The sequence below is a fragment of the Rousettus aegyptiacus genome, unplaced genomic scaffold (assembly GCF_014176215.1).
Source record: "Rousettus aegyptiacus isolate mRouAeg1 unplaced genomic scaffold, mRouAeg1.p scaffold_m13_p_13, whole genome shotgun sequence".
Lineage (NCBI taxonomy): Eukaryota > Metazoa > Chordata > Mammalia > Chiroptera > Pteropodidae > Rousettus > Rousettus aegyptiacus.
Genome location: NW_023416288.1, coordinates 23,183,677 through 23,209,959, shown reverse-complemented (window position 1 = coordinate 23,209,959; position 26,283 = coordinate 23,183,677).

Sequence of the window (26,283 nt, the reverse complement as noted above, 5' to 3'; positions counted from 1 at the left end):
TATACACTGTCATTTTGACGAATATCCTGTGAGAGCAAAAAAGCACCACTTTCTCTGACTTATTATAATGAATAAAATACTAATGTATCCAACTAGGAACAGAATAAATATTAAATCAAAATGCCAGAATTAGAAGAGAACTTAGAAACCAGGTGGATCACCACTTAGTTTTATATATGAAAAATGGACAAGATATCACTTAGTGCTGCATAGATGACCAACTAACGGCATGAATGGGTTGTATATGGTAAAATCTCAAGTACAAGGGACATGTTAGGTATAGAGAAAACTAGACAGTAGTTAAACTAATTCTTATAATGATTAGTAAATCTGCTCAACTGAATCTAAATTGAGACCAAAGATAATTTCTATTTTGATTATAATCATCAGAAACATATTCCAGTCATTCTTGACTATTTGTACTGATACTCCCATAGTACTTCCCTTGCTTTGCTGGCCTTGACAAACTTGAGTAATTTAGTGAATGTAGACTTCACTGCAATCTGAGAACTGTGATAAAGACCGAGTTGGCTTTATCTTATCTTCACTCCTCTCTCCTTGTCCCCTCCATATTTTGACCTCTAATTCTAGCAAGCCTTGCCCACCTCCTGGCCTACAAATATGTATTCAATGTTTTACAATATGAAATATTATTCCTCCTTCAAGTGTAAGTCTGTATAATGAAATCAACACACACAAACTGTTTACATATTCAAATTGGAGAGAACTTAATTTTAAAAATATCATTTCAAATAGATTTGAATTTTTTAACCTTTAGTCTGCCAGTAGAGCATTCTGGGAACTAAAGTAAAAATGGAAGAGATTTTAAAAGAATTTTATGAGAAGATAGGAAATTATAAATTTCTGAGAAAAAATATTTAATTTTTTTCTACTTATAATAAGATGAAAAAAATTCTAAAAGATGGATAAATTTACATAGTGAAAATGATATTCAAATGAGGAATATAGTCAAAGATCATATACTTCTTTAAAGTTGTGGACCTAAAAGATTACTTGAAGCAGTCACTTTGAAATAGTAATCGATTGAATTCGCTTTTGAGAGGAAAAGTATTCTTCAAGACATTTGTAAGCTTGGTGTTAGAAGAGAAAAAGTCAATGGTTGACAAAATTATAAACTAGTGTTACATGTTATTATCGCATAATTTAATAAAAAGAAAGATACCTATTTGGCCTCTTTTGTCGTGGAAAAAATCTTTGATTCTGTCTGGTGCTGGCTTTTCTTTTCAAAAGGACATTGCCTGGTAAAATTTTTAAACTTCTTTTTTTCTTTACTTTATTCTTAGAAATATTTCTTTACCTATTAAAAATGATCCCATGATGTTCTAAAGCATTTATTTTGGACATCTTGATTATGAATATATTCTGTAGTTTTTAATACAGTAAATTAATGGCTAAAGGAAGGGAATCGCAAAATTATAAAGATCGAGAGTTCTGTAAAGATCCTTAGTTTGTCAATGTAATTTGAAGGCTTGTTTTATTTTATTGCTGCTGCTCTTGCTCTTTTCCAAGGAAAATCCAAAATTTAGGAAAATCGTTGTGGTTAAAAATATTAAAAATTCTGGGAAAAGACCTTACATCTATCTGGAGATTTTAATTTTTCCAATGTGCTCTCAAATTTTAGCTGGACTACTATCATATGGAAGTAGATTCCAGGGACCTCTTTGCAGGCAGTATCATTAAGAGGGACTAGGGTGGATTTCAGATATGTATTCAGATGAGAATTTGACATAGTGGCCCAGAAGTCTACTCTAAGGGGAAAAAAAAATGGCAGATAGAGGGCAGTGATTTTCTAAAGGAGATATGTTACATTTGTAACATCTGAGGGGCTCTCCAGCTATATTCACCTTGGCTTTGCCTACCATTTTGTGTTGCACAGACTCTAGCCTGGCCACCCTCCTGATGTTTATACCTTTGTATAATTTCCTCCCCTATAGTGTGGGTGAAACCTATGACTGCTTCAAAGTAACGATAATGATATTTCACTTCCGTGATTATGCCACTTTATAAGACTCTATTTTGCTAGCTGACTTGCTCTACAGACTCCTGTCTTCCTAGAAGTAAACAACCATGTTGGGAGGACCACATGGCAATGAACAGAGGGAGACTTCTAGGTGACAGCTAGCAAGAAGCCTAGGCTTCTAGCCCACAAGGAAATACATTCTGCCAACTACCTAAGTGATGTTGGAAACCTGATTTCATCAGGACTCCAGGTAAGAACAGAGCCCAGCAGACACCTTGGTTGCAGCCTTGTAAGACCCTAAAAAGAGAATCCACTAACCTAATCCTAGACTCCTAACCCAGAGCAACTTTGAGATAATAAATGTGTGCTATTTTAAATCTTTAAATTTATGGTCATTTGTTATATAACAATAGATTACAAATATACAACCTCCTCTAGATGTAAGAAATATTTCTGGATCAAACCTTGACTGCAATATTATAAGATATTTTATTTAATTGCACCCAGTAAATTATTATTGCAAAAAAAAGATAATGTTCTGTATATCCTTTGGGAATTTGTCACAAATTGCTGCTCCCTTCTCATGAATAAACAATGAGGCTGGATTGGAGTTTAATACTACGTTCCCAAACACTTTATCACATCAAATTTCTATATTTTTGCTACCAGGAGTTTTTGTATGTCCCAGTGCTGCTCTAGGGATTTTAGATCATATTTTAAAAAGAGAGAAATGACAGAGAATAAGAATAAGGAATGAACTTTGGGTGATGAAATTAAGCCAGTATAAAATGCATAAAATTTGTACATAAAATTTATTCTGTTCAAACTAGATCAACTGACCTGTATGAATGGGAACAAAAGTATATATTCAGCATGTATATTATTGTTCAGAAAAGAAAAAAGCATTTCCTATCAATTAAGGACCTTATTTCAAAGGAAATACCTATATTCAAAGGAAATGAGCAACTTTGATTAGGAATAGAGATGTTATAGATTTTATTCTTCAGTGAAAACAAAACTTAGTATGCACAGCTGCTGTGAAGGAGGAATTGGGTTGTTCTAAAGCTAGTGATAAATATTTATGGAAATAACCTAGACATACAAGAAAATAACCAGTTTTGTATGTAAGCTTTTATCCCTTGATTTTAGAAAGGATTGTTTGACTAATGTCTTTAGAATTAAAAAATATATATATCTCGAACCATAGGTAAATAAATAAAATATAAGATTGGTAAGTACAGGAATTAAATCTCCCTTGAACTCTGAAGATAATCCAGACCCTCTAATAATACAGCTCTTTCTAGAAGGCCCAGTATTCAGTCAACAGCCATTTTCTCTTTCAGGTTTTAATAAATATAGATTTTTAAAAATTTTATTTAATAACCCAGTTGAATTTCTTTTCTTTTCAACTTCCAATCTTTGTAACTGTGGTTCCTTAATGTCCACCTATAGTTTCAGTCCATGCCTAACTGTATAAGACTCAAGCAATGCTTTAAGATCATGAGAGGTATGGCCCCTTTTACTGCTGATCTCCTTTGACTTTGTACCCTAATTTCAGATTGCTCTGTATGGAATCCTGGCTCTACATTTACTAAATCAGTAATCTTATGGAGTTTTTTAATCTTTCCCAACTATCTTTTCCGACTCTCCAATATGGGGATTATAATGATTCCCATATCATAGTAATATTTTGAGTATTAAGTGAGATATTCCATGTAAAGTACATTAGGCCTAACATATTCTATGTGGTTAATCAAGTTGACAATAAAATAGTTTTCCAAACAACTATGTTCTTTTTCTACCTTTCCTAGGGACAAACCTAATTCTCACTATTGTTTCTTTCTGCTTTGGTTCTCTGGCTGTATGTTATGATTGGCTGAATATCTTGTCTCCTTCCACACCCCAACATTCTACTAGCAAGTCTTCCTAGACTGTCTGCAGTTCCTTTGATTGCCTGAAGTTGTGTTCAGTGTTAATTCCTTTCCATGGCCTATAAATATGTCTACTTTGGAGATTTCTCTGCCATTCTTAGTATATATATTCTATCTTCAATATTATTCCTAATTGACATGGTGTAACGATAACTTATTGAATTGGATGTCAAATATCTTCAGTTTTAATATTCTTGTTGCTACTAATAAATTTCATATTTTTAAATTAATGATTCCTAATCTTGGCTAGACATTATAATTATCTATGAAGTTTGCAAAAAAATTAAAAAATTGGGGGCTATTAACCCAAATATTTTGATTAATGGCTCAAGTGTGCACAAACATAAGTTTTTGTTGTTATCGTTTGATAATTTGTTTTTAAATATACCTATAGAAGATACTGATTCATAGCCAGGGCTCAGAATAGCCCCCTTATTCACCTAAAATTCATTTAACAAACTTTGGTTGAAATCATAAGGCTAGTAGGTGCTGAGTGTACACTATCTAACACCACAGAATTCCTGCTTTTATCCTGCCTAGACAGATAACAGGTTGGGACTATATCTATTGCTGAATAAAATTTTTGATATATAGTAGATGTTTAAAGAATAGTTTCTAAAGAAGTATAGCAGGCCTCATTTTTCTCATCTATAAAATGATTTTAGATCAGTATGTGTCATGTACAAGTTCTAGGCATGTTAAAAAATCTTATGATAGGCAGGGTTTAAAATGAAAATTAAAAAAAAAACAATAATGACAAAATATAACTTTGAGAAATACAAATAGCATATTTTAGAGGTTCACAGTATATGTCAATACATTAAAGTCTGAGAAATTCTGAATTAAATAAATCTGTTCAATTTTTCTTAAAGGTCCTGAGTCTAGAACTTGTTTTTTCCCCACTGTCCCACAGGACCATGTTTTTTAGATTACCTATTTAGAAAATACTGGTTTATATCATATTTAAGGTCTCTTTCAGGTTTCGATGTCTCTGTTTCTAAGTCTGTGGTAAATACCGTGGTACTGGATTGGTCAACCATTAGAATGCTTGGCTCTCCATAGTCCTGTCTGTGCTACCTGATTAGATAAGAATAGGCATGCGACTGAAAGATTTCCTTGCTGTAACCTAGTATTGACCAATTAGTTTCAATTTCTAAGGAATTTGAATTAAGAAATATTGATCAAATGAGCTATTTATAGTTGGAACTTAAAGACTATTATATAAAGCAAGGTTTGAAAATAGGTGTAGAGCATGTATCTTTCTCTGTTTTTTAAAAGTTGCATTTGAAGCATGCATTGTCCAAGTAACTAAAGCTTCCGATGCCTTAATGCTTATATTCATCTGTTTCATTCGTTTAGATTTCAGAACTCCCCAAATACATCTGTGTTTGCCTCTTTTGAAGTGTCTCACATCTGAGATGGCTAGAATGCAATTTATAGCCTTTAGAAATAAAGGAAGAAGTGATGAAAGCATTGGTAATAGGGCAGGCACTGTGGCCATTCATCTAATCTCCAGAAGACAGAAAAACACAGTTTGTAGGAAAAGATATCAACTTAAATAAGCTCAACTTGCCAGAATGATATGTTGGCTATTTGTTTGTTTGTTTGTTTGTTTGTTTGTTTGTTGCTTTACAGCTAATTAGTAAGATTAAAAGCAGTTACCTACTTTATCGAAGAATAAAAAGTCCTGCAAGTTGCAAGGTTTCTAATGCTGGCACCTTACTTCAGCTCCAGACTTTTGTGTTCTTTCCAGAAAAACGCTGATGGAACCTGAGTGGGAGGAGGGCTGGACACTGCTGGAAATGATGGGGAGAGAGAGATAAAGAGAGGCGGGTGCATGACGGGGAGATATGACATGGTAGGCACTGCCATTTGTTCACTTAGAAAAGTGCTTCTTCTTTGAGTGGCTCGAGTTCTCGGGTTTTAAATTAGTGTAACCTGCGCTGAAACTGCCAGCACATCACTTTGTTTCTCCTCTGGCAGTGACAACCTGCAGTCCGTAGCTTGGTGAAAAGATTTGAACTCCACATGTTGCGAGAACTGATTATCATTGAATTACTCCTTTAACTTGACCAAACAGGTTTTGGGTAACAATTGTTGCATTTCCTTTTCTTTTCTGTAATAGCTAAATTTTCTCACTCCCCTTTGGGCAGTGAGTTTCTTTTCCTTTTTTGGTAAAGGAACAGTGGTTATAATTTCAAATGAAGTTATTCAGTTCTACTTTTGTTGACTCTTAACTGAATCCTTTTTAGAAATAAATGGTGGCATTGAAAGCATACTTCCACTTCATCAACAACAGGTTTCTCAATCCTAAAAAGGCCTTTTGAAATGCAGCTAAGTCTTGGGCAGCTGATTTCTGTATTTTGATTTATTCAGAGTATGAGAAAAAAAAAAGGTATTATTCAAGGTACTCATTTCAAAAATGCCAGAAAACAAATACTTCTTATACTTTTATTTTCGAGCATTATTGTTTGTGAAGTAGTGAGGAAAAGCTGACAAGTAGAGCTCTGAATGCAAAGACAGAAGACTGTACATCTTCCACACAGACTGAAGAAGCTGCAACTATAGGAAGAACTTTTTCCAAAGACAAAACCCAAAAATGTAAATCCTTTCTCACCCTGAGTTATGTCTCCTGTATTCCTTGCTTCGGAAATTATTATCAAAGTTTTTTACATGAGAAAAATTAGCACAAATATGTACAATTCTCTTTTTTGCATTATCGGAGAAATTGGTATTGTTTAAACTGTGCCAGTGTACTATCTATTTCACTTGTCACTAGACATCGTATAAATATTCCCAAATGCTTTATGAGAAAACTTCACCTAATAATTTGATTACTCTCTCCTGTAGGAAAGGAAATAAAAAATGGAGTGAAGAGGAGCTAATGAATGTTTTAATTTAACCTCTTGATCAATGAAGTGATAGACAACCACACACTGTTGTTTTGTTCTTTTTAAGTGAAGGCGTATGTATTCAGATTAGTTTCTAGTCAATCAGTTGTATATCTGGTATTCCTATCAATCTAACACAGGCATTGAGACTCTGAGTTTAGTAGCCAGAAAGACATGGATTCAAATCATACTTAGTATAAATTCTTAGCTGTCTGACTGTGGTCAAGACACTTTATCACTTTACCTCTCTGCTCAGATGTCTGCATGGAATAAAATGGTTATATCTACTTAAAGTTGAGATAAACCTGAAATGAGATAAGGTATGAAAATAGTATGGCACTATGCCGGGGCCTAGTAAGCACTGGAGCTTATTATTCTAAGCTGCATTAGAGCAAAACAAAAAAAAAATAATTACGATAAAAAATATAAACCACTAATATGGAAATATTTCTTTGAATTGAACAGAATCATTTAAATAGAATTTTGCTTACTTAAAGAAAATATCGCTCAGCAAATATTTATAACACACCTACTATATACCATAGTAGGGATACTTCCATGAGCAAAAGAGACACACCTTTGTGCCTCAAGAAATTCGTAGTCATGTTTACACAGTTTTGATAGAAATCCTTTACCCTTTGAATGTTTTTATTTTATTTTTTTAAGAAGCATAAGAATTAAGCCACAATGTTAATTACATTGAGTCGAGTAGAAGGAAACAAATCTAACCTCTTAATTTAGTTAGGAATTTAGAACTTTCTTTACATACCACATTTGGGAGTACTCATTTATCTTATTCATAGGTTTATCTTATATTTTCTACTCTTATTAAAGATGTTTTTGTCTTTGCATGAAATGCTGGAAAATTGTGGAGCAAAGGTTGTCAAAGATAGGAGCATGGAAACATGAGCTGAGCAGACAGGTGGAGGGTTGGTGTCTGGGGGACCTGGGCCTTATTCTAGTCTGTGTGCCTTGAACCAATGCTAAGTAGAAGTAATATGCATCACTTGCCTACTTAGATATGTCTCTCAAGCAAAATATTTTATAAATACGCCGAATAAGTTCTCCCCAGTCGTTTTCCTGAGGTAACTAGACTAATCTTTTCTATCCCTAAGGAAAAAAAAAAAAATTTTAACTCCTCGTTTTCTTTTCTTAAGATCAAATTCTTATAGTTGATTCAAGGCACCTCTATTGTACATATGGTGATATGCAATAACTTTTCAATTTGTTGTACTAGCATTTGTTGAGAATTCTTTTCAAAGATGTTTTAAAAGCCTTTCAGTTTGCTTCCACCTCCTCCCCCTATCTGCTTTTTATTAATTCTACAAACTGCACTGTTTTTCTCTGGAAGAGGAAATGTTGCCAAGAAGAAAGGTTATAATATGTTCTACTTGCTCAAATATTTATATTATCTTTGTTTACTTTCAGTGACATTGATTATTTGTAACCACAATTACAGTGCCTGTGAGTCTGAAGCATAGGAAATGATCTATTCGAAGCACCAATTTCTCTGACAAAGTAAGAAAAAAGTTTTAGGGAGATCTTTAAGGAAGGTGGAACAAGTATGGGCAAAAAAAAGAGGAAAGAATACCATATTTTAAAGGAAATAAATCTATTGTAATACAAAAACAGGTCCCATCATCAGCATTTGGAGATACAAGATTGAATTACTGCAGGAACTGAAAATCAGATCCTAGACTAGGTGTTCCTTTTTAATCTTTCTTTTTCTAATTTTATTTGGTAATTACATGGTCTTAAAATAAAATAGCACATGTGACTTGAACTATTCCTGGGTGAAATGATAGATTTAGCTTAAAAGAGAAATGTTTGGTTGTTAAAATTAAAAAAAAATAAAACATTATAAAATCTTCTACTTTTATGCTTCCTGCCATTCTTATTCAGATTTGGACTGTACTTGAAAATGGTGAGAATTTGGAGTATTAAGTATTGTTTTATGTTTTAGGGAAAACACCCATATCTATTGTTGGGATTCAGGAAAATAGATACTATAATCTTCATATTTTTAGTAGATTTAAGTACTAATAGGACATAAATTTATTATTTCCCCAAGTCCCTTCAGTTCTACCATCAAAATTTCTCTTTTGTCTATTTAGACTTTTAACTATACTTTATTGTTTTATAACTCTGTGCCTTTCTAAATATTATTTATTTGTCTAAAATAGTCTATCACCATATACATCTAGCAAAAATGACATTTTGAGAATGAGATGAAGAATCTCATCTGCTGTGAAAAATTATCTGAAACCCAGAAGAGAATTTACAACTCTCTTCATACAGTTTTAATAGTACCTGTGTACATGGTTGTATTCCTTACTAGACTTTGGGATCTTTGAGAACTAAGAATATATCTCATTTATCTTGAATATATAGAAAACCACATGAAACAGACACTCAAAACTGTTAGCTAAATCAATAGAATCCACAATGATTGTCTTCAAAACGAATTTTCTATTTTGAAATTTAAAATTGAGTTTAACAACTTTTAGGGAGGAGAAATTATTTTTTTTGATAAATCAATTACTTATAAATATCATGACAGTTCTTGGATTTGAGAAATGCTTCTTGAGTAAAACAACACATGTTTCTTTAAATGCTTTATGATGTTATATTTTATATACATTTTCACAAATATATATATATACATATATACACACATATATAGTGGATTTTTAGAGAGAGATTAATGCACGTATTACCTATCAGTACGTAGATATGCTTTGTTAGTTTCTAGAATGGTGTATCTTTAAAGATATTTCCACTGCCAATAACTGAAAACTTGATATGAAAGCAGCTATGACAATTAAGAATTATTTCTTTTTTAACAGAAAGTTCAGACGTGGACAGTCTTCAGGACTGAAACGATCAGAGTTCTTATTTGATTTTTTTCTGCTGTTCTCACAATTTTATCATTCTCTGTGTTTTGGTTTTCACCTCATGCTCTCCTTCAAGTTCCTAAAAAGGTTTCTGATAATAGTGTGGTAGTAGATGGGGTTATGTACCTTATTTTTCTTGTTCAATGAGAAGAGAAAACCTTTCCCCTATTCCTGAAGTAAACATTGCTCTGTCATTCTTATTGAGTAATTTAGATCATATGCATTCCTTTGTATCAATAATAGTTATTGGGAAAATGCCATGTACTTACTGGCTTAATCCTGAAATCCTGAATCAATCAGGAAGGAAAGAGGGAATAATGGAAGGAAGGCAGGAAGGAAGGCAGGAAGGAAGGCAGGAAGGAAGGAAGGAAGGAAGGAAGGAAGGAAGGAAGGAAGGAAGGAAGGAAGGAAGGAAAGAAGGAAAGATACTAATACAAAAAAAAGACAATCTACTAGATAACAGGGTAAAAGACTTAAGCAGGAATTTCAAATGATCAGTAAGAATATGAAAGTTCTCTCGATCTACTTAGTTGTAAATGGAATACAAACAGAAATGAATATAAGATACCATTACATATTTATCATATTGCTAGAATTAAAATGTTGTACAATATCAAGTGTTAGAATGTGGAGCAACTAAAACTCAACTTATTTGATGACTTCAAAGAGGGGGAGGTGAGTGGTGACTGAAAGGAATTAAACACAGCTGTCGCGGTGCTGGTAACATTCAATTTTCTAATCTGAATGGTAATTACATGGGTGTGGTAATGAAAATTCATTAATCTTTATATTTATGATGTTCGACTTTTTCGTGTGTATATTATACTTCTCTTAAATGTTCATTAGAAATAACCAATTCTTTTAACCAAGAAGCTTAATATTCTCACTAGGAAATATAATAAAACTTCTATTTAGAATCTGGAGCTATACCACCCAGAACATGCCCAATCTTGTCTGATCTCAGAAGCTAAGCAGGGTGGGGTATGGTTAGTAGTTGGTTGGGAAGACCACTTAAGAAGACCAGGTGCTGTAGGCGTTAAAAAAAACAAAAAGAAAAACAAACAAACAAACAAAAAAAACCCTGCTATTTTGAGATTTCTTACAAACACACTGTTGCAAAGTTAAGATTGAGGTTGCAATTTTGTATTTCCTTAAATGTCTCTGAAAAGGATAAAATTTTGGCAAATCACTAAAAAAAGGGAGTGAATATGAAGACATAACCAAGGAGTTTATGAGGTTATTTAATGTAATATATAGTATCAAATTTTATTTTATATATCAGGTGAGTTAATGCCAGAAAGATTCGTTATCTATTCTAACTCTTTAAAAAGTTGTGACCTTGAATTTCAAAATCAGTTGACTATGTGACCTCTCAAAAATCTATCATGTCTTCTCAATGTTAGAGAAAATGCAATTCATGAATAACCTCTCTTATTACATTTGCGACATTTCTTTCCCATGAATATAATCCCTTTTCTTCTTCTCCATTATTCAAATATGAACTTAAGAATCCTTTCATCAGGATAACCTTTCCCTGACTCTTAAGTATGTTGACCTTTCTACCTTTGCATTTTTCCCAAAGAATAATTGTCTTCGAAGTTTAATGTATTTTATGGTTTTACTTATATTCCCCAAATTTTGAAGTCTTTGAGGGCATGGATTACATCAAACACAAATACATCTTTTTAATCCCTGTTATTAAAATAAATACATAGCTTGTCCCCAAATGTATTTATTGAACAGGAAATAAATGAGTAAATAAATGTGGTGTTAGCCTTTGGCCAATAGTTGAGATAGTGAAGTTTCTAAATTGTGAAAACACTTTTGAGAAATATCTCTTTTGAAGCCATATTTACAAATGACAGTCATGAGGTAACAGCTTTTACTGGAAGTAAAAATATGAAATATTTCATAGGCCATGTAATAAAATGTAAAAGTAATAGAAACATCTCCCAAAACAACTTTGTTAAAATTCCTTTGTCTTTCTTTTTTGTATGTCTGGATTTAAAACTTCAGTTTAGTTACTGCTTTCACAGCAAATAACTTTAACTTAGTTGTCCAGATTGGTCCAATAAGATTTTACTCACCCCAAGGCACTTTTTGGAATAGGGAGGCACAAACCATCTTCATTTATCTTATTAGAAGTGTCGAAGTTTTCAAACCCTGTTTAGATTGGACACATTTTCCAGTCTTCTCTGTGCAACACTTTCTTTTCTCTGATCATAATACTTATAATGTACTTAGTTTATCCCTAGCTAATAATTTCTCATCATTTTCTTGTTTAGTAAGTACATACTAGCACTTTTTAATATACCATGAGGGTTAGATTTCCCAATTACCTGTCTTGTAGCACAATATATCATATCCTGAGTCTAAAATATTTCACTATCCATTTCTGCTTAAGAAGACCCAGTGGGGTTCACATTATGTACATACTCTCTCTCTCAATTCCGTCTGTATTGGAACACACACACACACACACACACACACACACACACACACACACCTATAACTATTTCTCTCTCTCTTTTGTATCTATCTATTTTTCACCCAAAGAAAGCAAAGCTATCATAAAAACTAAATTTTCCCAAATGTGTCATTAAAATCGAAGAGGCCAATCTTGAATATGCACTCAAGAAAATCTCAGAAGTATGAATGATTGTTGTTCCAGGAGGTGTATTCCTCTGATGAAGCAATAATCTACCAATCTGCCTTTTAACTCTAATTGTTTGTTTGGATTTTATTTCTTTCTATGAAGTAATAAGATTTAGAAATTAAAGGGCAGAAATTTAATTGACAGTGCAATAAACAGACATCTAAAATAAGCTTTTACAAAATGACATCAACACTCATTGAAAATTGAAATGAAATTCAGAATGAATAAAAATGGTTACCTTTTGCAATATTCGATAAAATTTGTACCCTCTGAGAATTCCATTCAATTGGGATTAAGCAAAAGATTCTTTTAAAAGAAGTGAAGATTAGCAATTATGTTTTGTGATTTCCCAATACTGCTTTAGCATTACTCCTGTGGGCTAGATCATGTATCTGCATACTTCAGGGTAAATTCTTAAAATGTAATACAAACCAGCTGTCTTTTGTTCAGGTGGAATAGGGCAGATATTCTTACAGGCAAAATATATTTTAGTTTAATATCTGCACCATTTTGCAGCAGAAACACTGTCATTTTTGTGATAGTACAATTCTAATTCAGCTAATATATTTGGTTTTCTTTATTTCCAATTGTTTATATCTTTCTCTAAATGACATTAAAAAGTAATGAGAAGTTTATATTAATATGGTTCAAATTGTGACCACAAAAGCTGGTGTCATGAAAACTCTGCCCAATGAAAAAGTACCGTGTTCCAATATGTAGCATAATATTCCTTGAAACAGAATCACACTGTACAAAACATTTGGCGATTCCTTGAAATTTCTTGAAAGAGGATTTGACATATAGAAACAACTTCATTGAGGAAAAGAAGAGAATAAATTTGCTAATTTGTATATCTTTATTAGTTTTATCTAAATTTTGTAGCATTGTTTTTCTTGGTCTCAGTATTTCACTAGACTTTTCAAATTTAAATCTATACAAAATACATCTATATTAAATAATATCATATTTAAATATCACATATTATTAATTATATTAACATTATTGTAATTTAGCATGATTTTTTTTTCAAATCATCTGATTCATTATTGAAACAGAATTCTACTTTAAGGGCTGAGAGATTTAAAAAGAAGCATGGCTAAATATATCTCATTTATAATTATCTAATCACATGCGTCATTTAAGTTTTATTCTTCTGGACCATTTTTTCTATGTGTGTCGCTTAATTTCAATTTTGAGATTTTTTTTTTCAGAAGATCCTCCAATTTTAGAGCCAGATGGCACCTTACTCCTTGGTTTCATTAGACCATGTTTTACTTTGAACAAAGAGCATTTTAAATGATTAAATGATGTATGTCATTGTCTCATTGTACTTCAGATTTTCACGCCCATCCAATCTGTAAATGTGGCTCATCTGTGAATTTGTCCAGCCTCGTTCGACAGAGCTCCTATGAAGGGCATATTTGTTCTAGCTGCAGAAATGGTAATAAGACCATTTGGATGAACCATAATCTGTTTCCACATTAAACAGGATTTCTAGAGGCTCAGAATTATTAATTAATTTTCAGAGGACTTGATGTACATAGCCACAATTGGTTACATTGGAAGTTATGGTAGACACTTTTAGACAGTGGTTTTGCTTCCAAACAAACATGCACAATCGGCAAAGCCAGATGCTGCCTTTGGAATCAAACATTTACCTACTCTTCAGAGAAAATAAAATGGACAAAACCTTCAAGTTTTATCAGTTTAATTATTTTAGGTATGAGCACTAATATATTATAATATAATATAATATAATAAATATAATAAATATAATAAATGTAATAATATAATATAATTAATATAATGTAATATAATATAGCAAATGACTACAGTTTCATTGTAACTCCTTGATTGTAATTGTTTAAGCATATCAATAACAATTTAATTAATTTAGTATGTTTTTTCTTCCTCCTCTCAAAAGTCTTCTGCTAATATTTATGTATATATACTTCCGCTAGAATTCATAGAATTCCCAGTGAATAAATGAGGCTGAAATGATAATTATAAAAGAAATTCCATTTTTTTTTTTTTTTTTTGGTGATCCAGAAAATTTACCATTGTTCTTCAAATAAACATTATTTGGTATTCATCTAATCAGTATTCCTCATCCAGCTTTATTATGTTAAAAATAACAAATCACCTCATGCATAAAGCTGGCTCAGTAGCATTTATGTTTAGTTATAATTTGTTAAAAGACTCTTTATTGTTTTCCTGATGTTTTATTATATGCACGTGGGATACTTACTGTTGGTTTGAAGAACAATGAAAAGCTAATATCAGACTCCAGGATCTTGCTGCCTGCAGGACCGTTAACAATAGATAAAATGCATTTATTCTTGGCTGTCTTTGAAAAGTACCTTAGAGAGTTACTGTAGCATTTGGTACTGTAAGCTTCAATGAAACCAGACTAAAGTGTGATTTTTCACAGGCTTATTGTATTCAAAATGTATTGTATGTTATTAAAATAGCAAAGCTTTTCATGTTGATGTTTTTGAGATCCCTAACAAGATAATACAATATAGAGCAGTTACATAGGAGAGGTACAGCCCGCTGACATGCTTACTTGGTAAAATATAGGATCATGAAAATTATTAATTGGGAAACTGAATTTTAGAAGAACCTGTGACGCTGCTGTGTAGCACAATTATCTAGATTCTTCCCTACATGGGCACACCTTCTGATTTATCAGCATCTGCTTTTGTGATGGCTAAAACACCCCTGATCAGCACCTTTCTCATAGCACAGTTCTGCAACTTACCATCAGAACTGAAACTTTTCCTTTACAGTGGCCCACTTGATCTCTGAGTACAGACCAATTTCCTGGCATAGAAATGGCCTCCTTAGGGAGGGAGGACATAGATTGGCAAAATAGAAGGAAAAAAGAAAAGATTATTTCGGTGCATCTGCCAAGAAGAAAACTGCAAAGACTATGTTGGCAGTGAGTATAATCTTTGAGAGCAGTTACAGCATAGTAAACAGTGGATGAATTTTAGTGGCGAAGGAAATTTTTTTAGAATGTTGGCAGCTGATACAAACTATGTTTTACTTGCTTTTGTGTGATGAATCATTTATTTCAAAGGTTAGCTAAGGTAGAATGGGTACTAATGTCTATTGAGAGTCTATCATACCAACTATTATATTAGGCATGAAAATAGATTTTCAGTAATGATTGTGACAGCTATGCAAGGAAGGCATTTCATCCCACTTTACCAATGAGAATATCTACTTCTACCAACTTACCCTGCTCTCTGGAAGAGCTCTAAATTATACATACATCTTTACCTTATTCACAGTCACAGTGCCTAAATGATGAGGTCCCTGTTAATAAACCTTCAGAGTAAGAATAAGCAAAAGAGTCTAATGACAGTTGGATGACAGTATGTAGAGCCCTGTACTCTACTAATATGTAGATGTCATATTTTCTGATCTGGAGAGAATTTGCGATTAATAGTGAGATAAGATATGAAAATAAAAGAAAACATGAAATAGAAATGTCTACTAATTGCTTCTAATGCTCTATAATTTATAGAGCTCTTTTACAAAATTATCACATTTGAGCCACAAAGCAATTATGTGAAAATGGTATTATTATTTTTTTAGCCCCATTTTATGAGTGATAACATTGAGGATTGGATTATTGTTGTGACTTTCATTCTAATAGCTAAGAAGTATTGAAACTAGAACTCAAAGTCAACTCTTCTTACTCCAAATTCTGTGATTTTTTTATTATACCATATTAGAGATAAGTGAAATAATAATTAATAGTGATTAGCATTTTTAGAATGCTTTCCTTATGCAGTATTCATGTATTACATCAGTTAATTCTGACAACTAATTGAGAGATTGGGATAAACCTGAGGCATAGAAGTTCAATGACTTGCTCAACACCATAAAGCTAGTGAGTGGCAAAGACATGATTCAGATTCAGATAGTGCGGTTCCTAAAACTATGCCTCGAACACCATGTTATACTTCCTCTATGTCACACTGGTTTGGAAGGCTAGATATGAATCCTACCTCACATAGCGATTGTGAGAAGTGAGTTAACATACATAATGAGCTTGAAACAGTGGCTGGAACTCAATAAATGTTAGCTGTCAATGATGTACCCTATATATTTAAGCTTTAGTGATTTGCTGTTCCAAAATGGATTTGCTGTGGCTACTTTAGAAAAATTTCAATGGAAACACAAGCTTTTGTGACATTAATTTATTATTTTTCATGACTCTGTGGATTGATCAGGTAGTTTTTGTTTCATGTGATGACAACTGGGGATGCGGTCCTAGGGGGCGCACTTGATCTGGTGCAGCCTGATTTCCTCCTCATTTTCTTTGTTCAGGTGAATCACAAGCCATCCCAGATTCAATATGGGAGGGGATACAAAAGGGTGTAAATACAGGGTCATCATTTATTGGAGGCCATCTTTAGACATCAGCTACAATGAAGATATTTAGAAACCTAGTCATAAAATTTAATGAGTTTCTTTTAAAATCATGTTTATAAAGTTACAATCTATTCTTTTAAGTGTGGAGTTGAGTTTTGACAAACATATACAGTCCAGTAACCACCACCACAAACAAGAAAATAAATATATCCATCACCCTAAGTTTCTTTGTGTACCTTTATAGTGAGTCTCCTCTCTTCACTCCAACCATGGACAACCAGTGATCTGATTTCTGTCCATAACCTTTGCAGAATGTCATTTAAGTGAAATCGTATGTACATAGATTTTTGGGTCTGCCTTCTCTTACTTAGCATAACGCTTGTGTTATATCTCTCAGTACATTTTTATTGCTGAATGATATTCCATTGGATGAATATACCATCTTTTGTTTATCCATCCACTAGCTGATGGAAATTGTGGTTGTTTTTAGTGTTTGGTGATTATGAATAAAGCTGTTTGAAGGATTCACATAGATTTTCAGGTGAATATGTTTTTACTTTTCTTGGGTAAATAAATACCTAAGGGTGAGATTACTGGATTATATGGTAAATGTATGTATCCCCTTTCCCCCCAGAGTATTTCTTTCTTTCTTTCTTTCTTTCTTTCTTTCTTTCTTTCTTTCTTTCTTTCTTTCTTTCTTTCTTTCTTTCTTTCCTTTCTTTCTATCTATCTATCTATCTATCTATCTATCTATCTACTTATCTAACTATTTAAATTAGTTTCAAGTATACAGTACATTGGTTAGACATTTCTATAGTTTATAAAAATGATCCCGCTAATTGTTCCTTCTCTCCTCTGGTTTTCCACCTAGCCAGTATATTAATGCTACCTGCATTCACTGTGCTGTGCTCCCCATCCCTATGACTATCTATCAACTACTAATTTGTACTTCTTTAACCCTTCACCCCAGTCTCTCAGCCTCTCAATCCCCCTCCCCTCTGCCTTTCACCAAATTGTCCAAAATATTTGTGGGTCTGTTTTTAATTAGTTTGCTCTTCTCCTTAGATTCAACCTGTAAGTGAAATCGTATGATATTTATCTTTCTCTGTCTGACTTATTTCACTCAGCATATTAACCTCTAGGTCTATCCGTGTCATTGCAAATGGTAGGATTTTATTTATTTTTTTAATGGCTGAGTAATATTCCATTGTATAGATGAACCATAATTTCTTTATCCAATTGTCTGTTGATGGGCATTTAGGTTCTTCCATATCTTGGCTATTGTAAATTGTGCTTCCATGAATATTGGGGTGCATAGATCTTTATGAATTACTGTTTTGTTTTTCTTTGGATAAATATCCGGAAGTATAATTGCTAAGTCAAAAGGTATATCCATTTTTAATTTTTTGAGAAAACTCCAGATTGCTTTCCATAGTGGCTGTACCAATTTGCAATTCTACCAACAATGTATGAGGATTCTCTTTTCTCCACATCCTCGCCAACACTTGTTCTTTTATTTATTGATGATATCCATTCTGGCAGGTATGAGGTATATTTCATTGTAGTTTTAATTTGCATTTCTCTGATGATTAGTGACCTTGAGCATATTTTCATACATCTGTTAGCCATCCATATTTTCTCTTTAAAGAAATATCTGTTCAGGTCTTCTGCCCATTTTTTAACTGGATTGTTTGTTTTTATGTTGTTGAGTTATATGAGTTCTTTATATATTTAGGATATTAACCTCTTATCAGATGTATCATTAGTGAATATCTTCTCTCAATCAGTTTAACTTTATGAGAACTGCTAAACTGTTTTCTAGAGAGATTGTACAATGTTACATTTCCACCAGGAACGTTTGAGTTCTAGTTATTTCAACTCCTAGTGAGCACTTGGCATTGTCAAGGCATTTTTTTTCTCCCTTCCCATTCTAATGAACATGCAGTAGTATCTCATTGAATTTAATGACTAAGAATGTTGAGTACTTTTCACATACTTATGTGCAATTCATTTGTCTTATTTGGTAAAGTGTTCAAAATTTTGCCCATATTTTATTGAGTCATTTTGTTTTTTGTTTTTGAACTTGGAAAATTATATATATATATATATATATATATATATATATATATATATATTCTCAGTACTAGTCATTGTCATATTTTGAAAGTATTTTCTTCCAGTCTAGGGTTTTTTGTTTGTTTATTTCTTTTCATAATAGAATCTTTTGAAGAGTGGAAAATTTAATTCTGATAAAATCCAATTAATTATTTTTTATAATTAGTGTTTTTAATGTCTTTTCAAAGAAATTTTTGCCTGAACAAGTTACAATTTTTTAAATTCTTCATAAAGCTTTATACAGTAGTCCCCCCCTTATCTAAGATCCCCAACTTATGCCTGAAACTGCAAGTAGTGCTGAACTCTACATGTGCTATGTTTTTTCCTATACATATACACACATATTTTCACTTAAAGGAAGCACTTTATGGCTTCTCTTTGGCATGTAAAATTCCCAGCATTACTGCTCCTGTGCTTCAGGGTCATTATTAAATAAAGTAACGGTTACATGAACACAAGCACTGTGATACTTTGACCGCCCATTTGATAACCCAAAATAGATACTAAATGACTAATGAGTGGGTAATATATACAGCATGAATATGCTGGTAATTCACATCCTAGGTGAAACAGAGCGAGATAGTAAAAGATTTCACCATGCTACCAAGAATGGCTCACAGTTTAAAACTTATGAATTATGTGTTTCTGGAATTTTCTATTTAATGTTTTCAGATCATGGTTGTCCACAGGTAAATGAATCTGTGGAAAGTGAAACCATAAATAAAGTATGAGAGGGGCTACTGTAGTTGTAGGTTTTACATTTATGCTTTTCATTCATTTTTTGGTATATAATAGAGATATGAGTGATGAGCAGAATTTTGAAATATAAACAAGTTCTGTTTAATACTTGGATTTTCTTATATATTTCTTACATAAAACAAGAATAGTAACACCTTTGCCATTTCTTTAACTATACATTTAACAAAGTCCTAAACAGTTTATATATACTTAAAAAAATTTTTCTTTAGTCGCCTTCAAGTTGATTTTGACCCTAAATTAATTTTACTCTGCTCTGGAAGTTTTAAAAATATATGTCTAAGGAAGAAAATAATTGAGCTAATCTTATTCTTAACATCCTTATTTGTGCTTGAAGGGGACATTAAAATCTGTTTCAACTTTTTGATAAGCAAAAGGAGAATGTTGAAAGTAATAAGTGAAACATTGTATATAAAAATATCTTGAAGAATATAAAATACTTTGATGATGATGATAATATTCTTATTTAACCTTCAACTACTCTAAATCATTTAAAACATATCTGCTAGAATAACCTTCCAGGTTGAAGTTTTAAGCCATTCCATAATTCATTGCCTTCTAATAAGTATCCAGATCTCAACAGATGTCCACAAACTATGGCCATCTGGTCTCTCTTCTGCTTTACACTATTACAGCTTGCTATATTCATACCTCAACACTTCTTTCTTTTTCTTCTTCATCGTATTCTTTGTATGCTCAGGCAATTGTCACTCCTTAATTATACTGTGGGCTTCCTGAGGCAACCGAAATGTAAGAATATGTGGGACGGAAGTAGGAGAGCTTTAAAAATTACTTATGAAGGTCTAGAGGGTGAAGGTTCTACTATAATTAATGAAGTTGAAGATTGGTAATCAAACTTTTGGAGGATTTACTAATATTTTCAACCTCTTGACTGCTTTACAATTTTTGTGTGTATCTGTTTCCATATCTATAGATATGGCTTAATGATCATGTTTTAGAATTGCTCTGAAAGCCTTTGGTAAAGAGTAGCACATAAGTGCAAAGTGTTATCTTTCTGTTGATTGCATCTTAGAATTTTGCACAGCTTGAGAAAATATGTTTCTTCAAGGTATTTTATCCTGAACTAATTTTGTTTCTCTGTATCCTGACTTGATCGATATTGAAAAAAAAAAAAAAAAAAAGCTCTCCATTTTCACAATGGTTCTTTGAAGATAACAGAGACTGGAAAAAATAGAACAATGGTTTATCAGAAAGTGTTATATTCCCAGTTGTGAAACGATTTGTAACAGGGTGCATAAATATTTCAATCATCTGAAATACTGCATTGAAAACTGCCTGTGAGATCAATGCCTGTTGAAAGAATCTAGCAGTCCCTTTGTGTGAGAGTCATCATTTCCTACACATATTTTAAGATATTGTCCATAGGAACTTGTGTCTGGAGCTCACAAAGTTCCAATAGGTATGGATTTTATGTCAAATGTAAGTAGCATTGATGTTGCTAAGATGTAATAGAATTATGTCCTGTTAGCACGTAAAACAAGAATAGAATAAAAATAATCTTTTGGCTTATTTTTAAAATAATTCTAACAACTTATTTTATACACTTTTTTTTGTTTTTTTTCTTATAACTTCTTCTCTTATTGTCTTTTTTTAAATTTTTTCATTCTTTTCCCCCCCACTGTTTTATTCCCTTTCTCATTAAGAAGGCATGAACACTTTTCATGCTTGAATCTTAAGCTACTTAGTAAGTTGTTTGTAGCTTTAGAGCAGTTGTTTTCTTCATTTTTATAATAGAATGAAGCTATAGGTTTTTACGAACAGGTAATTTTGTAAAATTAAAGGCAATCCATATTGATAAACTCTATATGGGACTGCTGAGAAATAAAAGAAAGGAGGAATAAGAGAGAGAGCAAATTTTAATCAGTTGTTACTGAGGTTTTCAGATTCACAGTTTGGTCTCACTTGCTTTATTCTGTATCTTTTTCCAAAGAATCAACAATTATTTTTACTTAGTTTTTCAAGGAAAAGATGTTAGTGCTTTTCTTTTTACTCTAAAAATCAAAGACTTCTTAATTTTTTTCTGACTTTCGCTCTATTTGAATACAGAAATCCTTGAGATGTTGTGGTGACAAGGGAGGGCTGGATGCCCGCAACTCCCATGCAGAAGACCAATGTACGGGAAGCCCTTATTTTGTCTTTGTTACAGAAACATAAAATGTAATTGGAAAGGACAGTCATGCTCTGCTAGGGACTTTGCTCTATTTAATTGAAAGCTGAGAGAGCGCAGTACTTATTCTGCACCAGAAAGTAATACTTTCAGAACACTTTAACCAGCTCGCGTCAGCTGGACAATGATAGAATGATGATAAGAGAAACTATAGTTTCTGTCTCTGTAGATCTATTTAATTTTTTATGATTCACTCCTCAAATATACTTCTAGTAAAATATGGTTTCACATGCCAGAAGGCTGTGCCTTTAATAGATTTAACATCATTCATTACATCATTACATATTACTGAGCACTTACTAAGAGCCAGGTGAGGCATTGGACTTTAAAGAGAGAGAGAGACACATAGTTCTTGACTTTAAAAAGCTTATAGTCTATATTGGGAAAATCAGAAAAACCAGTGATCCTAACACAGTGAAGTCATTACTATAAACTAGTATTCCCATGATGTTATAGAATGATGGGTCCTGTCCTGGTAGGATCAAATTTGTGATATGATATTATGTTAGTTCACAAGTGGAAATATCTCTGCGTAGTTCCAGGAATGGCCTGGGTTATCTATAAAGATTTGGAATTCATAAGCTTATGGCCGAAGCTATAGGAAAGAAAAGAATTGTCTAGAGAGAGTAAATAAAGTAAGATTAAAGAAAGACTGAAATTAGAATCCTGGGAATTTAAGAGAATATTGGAGAAGATTAACAAAGATGGAGTAAGAGAATTTAAGTAGTAATAACCAGAAAGATTGGGGATAACTATGAGATAAGAATGTCACTGAAAAGGAGAGAATGGACAGACAGATGGAGAAAGTGTGGTTCTTCAGAGAAGTAATCCAATAAAGCAAGAGATGCAAAAGTCAGTTAGGATACAATCTGAAATCATGACCAATGGATTTATCATTTGGAAAGGTATATGTAGCTTTAAAATAAGCACTAGTGAAGGTAACTGGACTGGAAAGTGATACAAGGTAGAGAATGAAAAAGCACAGCCATGGGAAAAATCATTTGCTTTGAAAGTATAAACAAAGGTCAATAAAACATAATTACAGATAATAGAAAAGTTGACCAAGAGTCTATTAAGGACTATTGCACAAAGCAAGAGAAATGGGAATTTTAGAAGAGGGAAATGGTCAATGATAATAATGCTACTGATAGAATAAAATACACTGAAAATAATTCTGAGGACTTGCAACTAGTTAGATTCAATTATATAATGATTTGTGTAATTATTTGGCTATTATTTATCTTTCCCATTAGATGGTAAATTCTAGGAGGAAATGGTGCATGTTCATTTTTTTTTTTTTTTATTTAGGGTTGATGGAAGGGTTTATAAGGTAGGAGAGGCATGGCCACAATAATAAGCAATGGAGAAATAATTCAGTGGAAGAGAAGCAATTAAAGATAGAGAAAAAAAGTGACTCACAGGGCAATGGTCAGAGGGGAAGATGGAATTTAGAGCACCATGGATGGATTAGTCTGGGACATGAAGAAGAACATTCTTATATTTATTCTACTATTTTAAATAGCATTCTTTAGTTTATTTCAACTTCAAATCTTTTTTTTTTCTCAATAAGCTGAGTCATAAACATAACATTGACTGATTGTGAGATTAGAAAATCCAATTTGTCAGGGGAAGATATACTTCTGCACATTTCAAAAATAATTTTAGATCCTTTTCCTTATTTAATGCCTGTATAATGTGCAGCATGGTGACTTTTGTTAATAATACTGTGTTGCATATTTGAAAGTTTTATAAGAATAAATTTTAAAAGTTCTCACCACAAGGAAAATATTTTATAACTATGTATGATGATGGATATTAATTAGGCTTATCGTGGTGATTATTTTGCAGCATAAACAAATGTCAGATCATTATATCATACACCTGAGACTAATATGTCATGTCAATTACACTCCAATTGTTTTTTTTAAGCTCGTATATCCTATATGTATGTTAGGTTTACTAGATTTGCTTTTTGATTTTTTTCCCCCAAGTCAGGTCATTTAAACATCTTCAGAAATAAGCACACACTATAATTACATTGAGATTTAATTCTTAATGTCAATGGAATGTATTTAAAGCTTAGAATATCAATCCTGAAGCCATTTAAAATTGTCATTCGAGTCTTCCTCTCTGTTCTACAACTGAAGAAACATGTCCTGGGAATCTGATGTTTATCATGACATACAACTGTTGAGATGAAACCCCAGCTTCTTATTCAGCAAGGAAATATGACGAGGCTATCAATAATATGAAGTGATTAGTTGTATTTTAGCCTCATATTATTCATTCTGTGATTCTTTGATTTCTCTATTATTTTATAGTTAATTCTTCAAAATGCGTGATAGAGTTCTTAAGTGGTAGATACATCTATAGCGTTTTTACTTTGATCTTATACAGGAAAGCTCTATTAGTTAAAAGAAATAACAGATTTGAATGCGGATCTGAGTGTTTGTGACCCCTAAACCTATGAGTGAGAAGAGAAGTGACTATTTAGTCCAAGTTCATTAGGTATTCTTTTTTTGTTTTAGTTTACATGTCAAAGGAATTGAAACTTCTAAAAATAATATGCTGACAGTCATATATTTGCCTGCAGTAATGATCTCATTGAAAAACAACTTAATTTGATACACAGAGCTCCTCAGCATAGTCATAAACAGACTTTTTTGGGTTATCAATTTCCTGGTGAAATAATTACAGTAACAATTTAGCAGTCTTTTCTTATCCTTTCTTTTAGCAGAAGTAAGCAGGCTTTATTAAAGTCATGTACACAGATGCAATTCGAATGGTGATATATCTTTTACATCTGTGAAGGTTGATTTTCCTGACCTTTGTACTTAGGGAAAATATACTCTTCAAAATGAGAGCTAAATAAAAACCTTTTAGACAAACAAAAACAGAGAAGTTGAGGCCATGGCACTTGTCTCAAATGATAATTCTTCAGACAGAAAGAAAATAACCCTGATTAAAGTACAATAATATGCATTTTGTCTTAAATATAGTAACCGAGTGTCAGTTAATGCTGGTTTGCTTCCAGTTTGCTCTTTCAGAGGTCTCAGCTGAAAGCCTGAGGTTTTTGTAAGGACCTCTTCTGCAGTGGTCCTAAACTCCAGTTTTTTGTCTCCCAGCACCATAAGACTGCCACAATATATGCTTATATTTTTAACACCTTAGAAGCTGTTTTCTGCTTACTTTTTTACAATTTTGTCCTTCAAATTTTATCACTCAGCTAATGCCTCAAGGGGAAATTTCTACAGAATGCCTTGCCCACTCCTCTGAAGTTCTCTTATACTCTGGAGCTTCTGACCCTAAGTTCTTACTGTTTTAATAGCCCTAAATTCCAATAATTGTTTCTGTAGCCCACTGAGATAGGCATAAATTCTTGAGACCTACTTTCTTTTCAGAATCCATGCCCCATGCTTGTTATCAACAAAGGCCCTGAAAGGCAAAATGGGTGGCCCAATTTGTATACTTTTCCAAAAATAATTTTAAAGATAAAAATTATTGTAATAATAGTTTTCTAAAGATGAGAATTTCAAGTGGAAATTTTATAACTTAACATTAAAAAGTGGAACAAAATTTTATTTTTTCTTTAGTCATTATCTTATTCATGAATAAATACATTTAGGCTATGGCTTGACTCTATCAACTCTTTTTTTTTTTTTTGGTAGATTTACTTTCTCTTTCCAGTTGTCATGCTGTGAGAGCCTTAGTACATAAAGGTCTTGAAAAGAAATAAAAACCTTGAGGAAACATGATTAAAGGGTTTTCATTTTATCCTACATTGTGTATCATTTCTAATCTGACATAATTGTCACTCTACTTAGATCCTGTGCTTTACATTTCTTGGATGAGATAATTCACAACCTAAATGCATATAAGTATAAAGTATGGTGTAAATTGTCAAAGGAGTTAGGCACTTCTTTCACAATTATTTTAAATAAGTCATGAAATAAATTTATGAAATGTGATGGAGTATCAAATACAATGATCCTGGTGCTTCTGAAATGCATGTTTTCCATTTCCATTTTGATTACTGTTGTCATTTAACTGAGTATCAGTATTTTATATTTAAGTTTTAGTAACATAGATGTTTTGGTTCTATTTCTGTTTTTTGCAATGATTGTTTCAAAGCAGCTGTTAGAAGCATATATTTACAGCCAAAGGGTAATATCACTTACATATGGGAGAGGTAAGGAGGGGGTAATTGAATCACAAAATGCTTGTGATGAAATGTGCTCTGTGAAACAATGGGAGCAGGAAAACAATGGCAGAATGGTGTCCACAGTGGAGAGAACAAAAACCCAGCTCCAAACAGAGGTTGCAAAACAAATCAGTGCCTGTGCAATTAGATGGAAAAGCACTTAGCAACCCTATGAAAATGAAAGACTAGCTAGAAATCAAGCACAATAAAAGATGACTCAGACTGTCTAAAGTTTGCATACTTTATAGCATTACTTTCTATTCTACATAGAGTTAGTTCATATG